This window comes from Cynara cardunculus, assembly GCF_001531365.2.
Source record: "Cynara cardunculus var. scolymus isolate 2C chromosome LG 5, CcrdV1, whole genome shotgun sequence".
Classification (NCBI taxonomy): domain Eukaryota; kingdom Viridiplantae; phylum Streptophyta; class Magnoliopsida; order Asterales; family Asteraceae; genus Cynara; species Cynara cardunculus.
Genome location: NC_037532.1, coordinates 24365878 through 24374849, shown reverse-complemented (window position 1 = coordinate 24374849; position 8972 = coordinate 24365878).

Below are 8972 nucleotides of genomic sequence, written 5' to 3'. Positions count from 1 at the left end.
TTTGTTAAATCGGACAAAATGACATGTTACTCGGATTGTTAATTCGGTCAACAATGAATAGTGTTGTCCGATTAGTAATCCAGACAAGGTTTTGAGAATAAAGCTAAGTGTTAAATCCGTCAAGTCATGAGAAGTGTTGTCCGGATTAGTAATCCGGCCAAGGTTTGACCGGATTATGTGTTGACTTATCATTGTGTTTATCTTTTAAAAAGAAATGGGAATTTTGACAAAAATGATCTTTGAATTGATAATATTCCATTGACTGCGATCTATTCTATATGGAATTGTATGTGTGAAATGTTTTGACGAGGATATAAGGGTGGCATATCAAGGAGAGGTGTACCATGGGATAAGGGTGACATATCAAGGAGAAGTGTACCATGGGATAAGGGTGGCATATCAAGGAGAGGTGTACCTTTGGATATAAGGGTCGCATTTGTATGTGTGTTATGTGATATAACTCTTACTATTATATCCTTTAATACTACCGTGGTCCGGAATATTTATTTCTTTGTGATTTAAAGATTTAGGATCAGAGTTCTTATTGAAAATCATAGTCTGGATGTTATTGAGAAGAAAATAATAGGTTTGGCCTGAGACCTTGAATAAACCTTGTTTAATTAAAAAGTTTTAAAAATGGCAATATGATAACCTGGTTAGTGCAAACCTGTTTGGGTTTGATGTGTTGTTTGCATACAGAGAATTTGGCTTGAAAAGTGAAAGGTATTGGTATTATGTTCTTACTTGTTCATATATTTGTTATATATATGAAGAATTATTTTATATAAAAGTTTTGGTGATTATCACCCTCTGATGTTCCCACTATATCAATCTTCAAGTAATCTTCAATTTCAACAATGGCAGATCTGGATTTTAGCTCAAGAACATTAAGATGAATTTGTAAGAACATAGAGAGAGAGTGATGAGAGGAAAAGTCAATTCTTCAAATCTGGTCAAACCTCTTATTACGTATCAGATATTACAATAAGCTTCCTACTAAAATTACAAAAGAAATACCCTCTATATAGGGTCAAACATCTAGACAAAGTCAAAGTCAAACTGTCTAAGAAAAGTCAAACACGATGACTTTAATACAATTATAGACAAAATTAACTTTCAAGACCAATACAATTTTACATTGATTTTCAGTCCTAACATTCTCCCCCTTTTGTATTCAGACTTGAAAGAATTTATGTGCTTTGAGTCTCGTTTGAACTTTGATGCTTTAAGCATACTATGTCTTCTTCAAAAACAATCTTCAACTTGAAACTTCAGATGAGAAAGATCTTCTAACATTCTTCCCTCGAATGTAGAACCGTGATGATTTTCTCTTTTGACAATATAGATCAGAAACAATAAAGAACTTTAGAATTGATCTTCAGTAAACTGTTATAAAATTGATCTTCACATTCAAAATATCTCAGTCATTTTATCATCGGAATAATTTTCTATGAAAATCTCCAGTTGCACTCCTTTTGAGTCTTTTGCCATCTTTGATGTTACTCTCCCTTTATCTTTACAACAAATTCCCCTTATAATGTTCAGAATTGAACATTTCAATCATTATTACATACTCCCCCTTATGATGAAATGAGAATCATGACATCATACACAAGAATGACTGAAATTTTTCGTGAAAGCCGTCAATTCATGAAATTGTAAGTAGATCTTTTCAAATCCACTTGTTTAATCTTTTCAGATTAAGGGAATGGAAAGATAACATCCAATTACAATGTATGAAATTGTTTTCAATCTTATAAAAGATTGGCCTATGAGTATAACAGATATACTCAGTACAACGGATGTACTGTATATATGAGATTTTATGAGGCTCATCTCACCAAGTCTTCAATTCAATCACCGATAGCTTAATAATAGCATATCTATGAATGTTTTGGTAAAATAACATATAAAATGCAAAATCTGTGTAGTGTAGAAAGATAAAGCAACATATGCTTTTATTTAAGCTCAAAAAGATAAACCGTGTGGACTACACAAATTTATCAGACTCAATTAGTGATCAAAAAGACTTGAAGGGGGGGGACATATATCCTTCTGATTCAATATCAACTTTCTCCGAATGATAAATTGATAGATGATGAGTTGCGTGCCCCAAGTGTTATTGAAACACTTATCTGTTTTGAGATAAATGAGTAGCTGGTGGGGTTGTGACAAGAATTGGACTGGGCTTTGCCTTTTTCAATATTAGTCTCGAAAGAATTGAGAACTAATAGATTGTGTGGTATGCCCAGATTTTAGAAGTTTGGAACAGGATTTTCGTATTCTTTTAATCCTGACACAACTCTCATCAATTTTTTTAGCTCACAACAACTACCCCTCTCATTTTCATTTTAGTCTCAGCACACAAACCCTTTTGTATTTAATCTCATTCAGATATGGTTGTCCTCTTAGGTAGGTTTGTCGGTTCTGAAATTCCATAGAGGTATTTCTGATAAGCACTTAGTCCCTCCTAAATTTAACAATATGCTCAGTTGATCACAATGATTGATCAAAATGTTATTGCAAATAAAGCACAATGATCATATAAAATTTGATCAAAATATTTGGCTTTTAAGCACAATCAATAARGGAATGATGCGACAACAATCAGATTATTCGGTATGCGAGAGAAATGAATGAAGATATGTAAAAACGAGTTTACATATTTTGATTAAAAAAATGAAGTGTATATCAATTAAGCTAAAAAAATCAGAAAAAGTTAATCTTTGATTACAAAAGAGTGTATTATCATCGAAAATGATTTATATAAGAGACGTAATAATAACAGTTTGAAGAATAACTGAAACAGGTATTGGAGTTATGTACGATGAGAAATTACGCAAGTAAAATCTCAGGAAATATCTGTTCAGAAAATGTACTCGTTTTTAAAAAAAAAAATTTATTCACTTCCCAAAAACATTTATTGAACTTCTAGAGACTCCCCCTAGAAAGTAGATAATAGAAATGATTCGATTCAGCTCAAAAATTAAAAAAAAACATGTTTAGCACGGGTCCTAAACTGTGTGTTTAGAAACCACACTTGGTAAAGCACGGGTTCTGAACTGTGTTGTTTAGAAGCCTACGTTTTGAACAGATTACAACTCCCCCTGCATTAGTGTATCACTGATATGATATTCTGATCAGCACAAAATTGACACACCTGCAAAATCAGATCAAATAGATTTTGGTACCTATTTTGTTAGTATTGGTCTGGGGTATGTTGTAACTTCCAATCCATCTATTTTTATTAAATGTTTTCTTTTTAGCACTATTAACAGGATGATTACATACATAATATGATCCATACTAGTTATTATAATCATACTTGTTCTTACCTTTCCAGTCCTTCTGATAATTATTGTCTGTACTCCATCCGTTGGATGTCTTATTGTTTACAAAATCTGTTGATTTTCATGTGAAGAGCATGATTCTTCTCTTGCTAAGATGAATCAAATCAGTAGTAGATCTTACAAAACAAGGAAGATGATTATTAACAACAGGAGTACATGATGAAACAGATTCATATTTATTAACCCAGATGCTTTTAATCTTAAAAGAATAATTGGGTGATCTGATAACATACCCTTAATAATATTGATTAGAAGAACGAGAATAGTTCTTAGAAACAGTTCATTTACGGCTGCTTGAATAACTATTCAATTTGGAACAGTCATAGAAACTAGTTTTACACTAAGAATGAGAACTAATTGAGCTTTGAGCACAAGAAAAGTCTTTGACTTTCTGTAAAAGCTGGTCTCTTTCAACAGTAACTAAATCAAACTTATTTTTAAGTTCTGTTCTCATCTTCAGCTCAGTTTCAAGGTCTGTCTTTAGATCAAACAATTTCTTTGTAGTATCTAGGAGTTTACCTTCTATCTCCTTCTTTAACTTTTCAAATACTTTTCGTTCTTTCTCAAATTTCTTTCCTTCTTCATCTGAACTTCCCTATTCTCTGAAGCAATGTCAAGCCATTTCTTTTTCTCTGTAAGCACTTTGGCAATTGCAGCATTTTTCTTGGCAGTGTTTTTCTTTTAATGAACAAACACTTTCTTCTCTTTATCTAATGCTTTCTTCTTCTGAACAATGCTGTCAAACAATTCCATATTCTTTCTTTGACATTCTTCTTCATACTCTTTCTTCTCTTTATCAAACTTGGATYGTTCCAAGATGATAACTTGTTCAAAGTCAGAAATTTGCTCTGAAAGTATTTTGGCATTCAGCTCCAATGAGTTAATTCTGCTTTCAAAAGATTTTTGTTTAGTATCAAATCTTTTCTCAGTTTCTCTCATCTTCTCTTTCTCTTTTTCCAATTTTTTTTTTCAGCAATCAAACTCTATTCAACTTCCAAAACCTTTCTCTGTTCTATTTCCAGTAACTTTCTTACTTCAATCAAATCACTCTCAGACATATGAAATTTTTCAGTGAAGTCCTTAGTCTCTTTCTTCAGTCTATCAATCTCTTGTGAATTGGAAACAGTTTTCATCAGATCATATAGTTTTTCTTGTAAAACTCTCTTTTCTTTCTTCTCTCTCTCATTACAGTCAGTTAGACGAATTGTCCACGATATGTTCTTGTTAAGCTCAGAACTTAGTTTATTGTATTTTTCTTTAAGCTCTCTGTATTCTCTCTCATAAAAAGCTGCCATTTCAGAAATCAAGATTGATTTAAACGGATCAAATGATGTGAAATCAATTAAAAGAAATCAAAAACGATTAAGCTAAAAAAAAACAGAAAACTCAAAAACTGTTGAGAAATCCGAAAAACAACAAAAACTGTAACAAAAGCAGTGAAAACAGTCAGTCACTGTTGAAAACAGTTAAAAGCTGTTAAAAGCAGTAAGAAACTATTAAAACTGATAAAAACAGTTTACGCGACGCAAAACAAATCAAAATTCTCAAAACAGTTCAAAAACAGATTGAAAAACGGATAAAACAGTAAAACACTGAAAAACAGAGAAAAACAGTGAAAGCTGTTAAAAAACACAACACAAAACACTTGAAATGCAAAGAATTTTTTTTAAAAACTTTCGGGCCACAAAAAAAAATAAAGGACTTAAAAAAATGGGCTTAACAAAATGAAAAAAAAACTACTTAAACTTTGGGCCAAGAAACTAAGCAGGCCCAAAAAAATGATCAAATACGTTGAAAGAGGGCTTGACTAAATCGCTTGGCTTTGAATCCTGGTGAGCTTATACACGAAGAAATCCTAATCGAAGCTAAGGAATTGACCGAGAACAAAGTCCGGATGAAAGGCTAGGCTACTGAGTTGGTCAAGGAAGTTAAATCGAACAAGGCTGTAGGCGAGGTTAGCCAAGTCCGCTCAAGTCAATGAGCAAGGTAAGAGAAAACTGGGTGAGAAGACATTGCTGCTACTTTTCACAGTTCTGTATGTCACAATTTAGCTCCTCTTGTTTTGATGTAAATCGAACACTGAGCGGTTTATGAAACTGGATAGATTGTGATAAACAACTAAATTGGATACACATATTAAACGATTATAGTAAGATCAAAACAGTGAAAAGTGTGATGTAGATATGGACAGTGAGTTGATTGATTTAGGTCAAGATTGGATGAAGCTGTGTGATTTTGATGAGCAATTTGGACAAATCTGGGTAAGCCTTGATCGATTTAGCTTGAATCCGCTTAAAACAACAAACTCAAATCGGATGAAGAAAGTTCAAGAAGTTGAAATCGATTGAGTCTGAGCGATTAACCGGATGAAGGATGAATACGGCTAAGCTGTTGTCAAGACTGCTACCCACTTGTGCGATTTAGTATAAATCGGTCACGACTTAGAATGGACTGAATTCTTTCGACTGGATCTAAACCGGATAAAAATAAGAGCGATGTAGAAGAATCCGTTCAACCCACTCAAGCGATTTAGTAATCCAATCAAACCCAGTCAATCCTTGTGAATTTAACTAAGTCCTAAATCGGCTGTACTTTTGGACAATTTACTAATTTATCCGATCAAAGCTTCTGCGATTTACCAACTTATCCGATCAAGGCTTCTGCGATAAAATCCCTTGTCATCTTAATCTGAGTTCTGTGATTTAGCTTCAGCCTTTGAGCGATTTACAGTTGGTATGATAAGTGATATAGAACCTTGAATCAGGATGAACAGCTGAAGCTGGCGATGAAAGGGAAGAACACAGGCGATGTAGATGATATTCTTGAACAATGAACACTTTGATTTAGATGGATCAAATCTGAATGGGCTGCTGTAGTAGGACAATGGGCCTAAATCAGTGGGTTTAAAGAGTGAATTACAAACAAAATAATCTAAACACACAAAAGCACTAAAAGAATTAACTTGGTGTAGCTTGTTACATGGGTCGTGAGTGGGAACTACCTAGCAAAAAACTCCTATTTTCCTTTTTTCATACCGGACGGAATATTCACAGGAGGTATTGCAGAACATGTGCGTCTGGGCCGTGTCTCAGTCCCAGTGTGGCTGATCATCTCAAAAAATGGATCAAAAACTAACTTTTTGTAGAACTTATCAAGAACACAATTTTTTTTGAAAACCACAGATTTTACTAAAAACTTGAAATCGGAAGATCATATCATAAATCTTTGATAATAACAAAGATTCACAAAGTGAAAGGTATTGGTATTATGTTATTACTTGTTCATATATTTGTTATATATATGAATAATTATTTTATATAAAAGTTTTGGTGATTATCACCAATTGATGTTCCCACTATATCAATCTTCAAGTAATCTTCAATTTCAACAATGGCAGATCTGGATTTTAGCTCAAGAACATTAAGATGAACTTGTAAGAACATAGAGAGAGAGATGAGAGGAAAAGTCAATTCTTCAAATCTGGTCAAACCTCTTATTACGTAACAGATATTACAATAAGCTTCCTACTAAAATTACAAAAGAAATACCCTTTATATAGGGTCAAACATCTAGACAAAGTCAAAGTCAAATTGCCTAAGAAAAGTCAAACACGATGACTTTAATACAATTATAGACAAAATTAACTTTCAAGACCAATACAATTTTACACAGATTTTCAGTCCTAACACCCTGCAATAACATAAAAAGGGAACTCACTAGACCTTTCGGTCTAACACTTGTTTTGTGATTTTGAATATGTGTTGCAGGAGGTACAGACGGTAAGGAAAAAGGGAAAATATGATAATTCCCTATGTGTTTATCTGCATGAAGGATTGCTGATGATATGTATAGTTTTGATAGAAGAATCTGGATTAGTACGAGAATTGTATTTTGAATTTTTGGACTGTGCATTTTGTAATGGTAGATTCTTGTACTAAGGGACCTATGTGGTGTATAAACATGTATTTCTTGTGTATGAAATATGTGTTACATGCAATGTGTGGTATTGGGTGTTACAGAAAATGGTATCAGAGCCTGAGTTTAAGGGATTTAGGTATTCAACAGCATGATACCTAGACTTAAACTATTTTATTGCATGTTAAGGGTCCCGGACATAGTTTAGCACCATTGGAAATAAATATGATGAGTTGAAAGAACAGTATGTAAGGTAAATTTTAATTACATCTGGCCAGTGTAATTATGAATTTACAGGTACATATCTGAACTTGAGTACTTCACTATATTTGGGAATGTGAATACGTGATTATTAACACTAAAATCTGCAGATGTCTAGCCGAACACGAAGATCTGAATGAACGGCTCGTCCATAATCTAAAGAAAGAAAAGAATCACCCGTTAATCTTCCAACCAGTATTTCTTGAAATAGGGGACGGGGAAGACCGAGGGGAAGAGGTAGAGGAAGGAGCCAGTGTGATAACCAGACTTTCAGACATATTGGGTTAAGGTACATTAGGTGTTTATGTGTTAATAAGCATGAATTAATTGGAAGTATGTGATTATGCATGCTAAATAAAATGAATTATATGTGTATGTGGTGTGAATGATTTCTATTCACATAATTGGAAGCGGCATACAAGCACCTTGGTAARCAGCTTGTATGATGCTGCTGAATGATTTCTGTCCACATAATTGGAAGCAGCATACAAGCACCTTGGAAAGCAGCTTGTATGATGTTGCTGTTAAGAAGCCTTCTTGACCAAGTATTTGTGTTTGCTTGTCTATGAAGTAAATTTCCACTGCCTGTTTTCTAAAAACCACCTGTGTGTGGCTATTTAAAGAGAGATGTGGTAAGAATCCTCCCTTACCATTTGCATCTCAAAGAATTTATGTGGAATTTTGTGCAAAAAGCTGATTGATCAAAGACCTTAAAACAGAAGCTGTTTTTAACATAACMTGTTTCATATTAAAAGCTGTTGTTTGCTGCAGAATCTGTTTTGGGAAAGGTGAGTGGTTTTGAAACTAAACTCCTCATGTGTTTGTGGTATAAACTGTTTTGATCTTAATTTGGAAAATGTTAGACTGGTTTCAAACAGCTGTTAAGCTGTTACTGCTTTTGGCTGCTGTTTCTGGGTAACCAGAAGGCAGATGGGTTTTTTAAAACATACTGATCTATGGTTCTGTTTTGAGGATCTAAATGAGTTTAAACAGCCATGATTTATGAACAAGAGTGTTCTTATGGTTCAATCGGGTTTTGAAATATAAACCTGTGGGGGGAACCAAAATTGCTGTTTGGAAAGAACATGAGTGTTCTTATGGTTCAATCAGGTTTTGAAATATAAACCTGTGGGGGGAACCAGATTTTGATGAAACTATGAACAGGTTCACACTAACAGGAATACTGCTGCCTGTTAGTTGGATGAAATACTTCATATGATTTTCAGGGGAAATAAGGTTGGTCGTGTGTGGTTGGTGATAGACGTTGCTATGATGGGGATTCTGGATGTAATAAGGATGGTCGTTGTGTGTGCATGGTATAACTATTGCTATTATGTCTCTTAGGATACAACAGATTGGAGTTCTCACTTCTTAGTGATTTGAGGATTCAGAGATGTTGTTCTTATTAGAGATGATAGTATTGATGTTATGGATTGGGAAAAATAT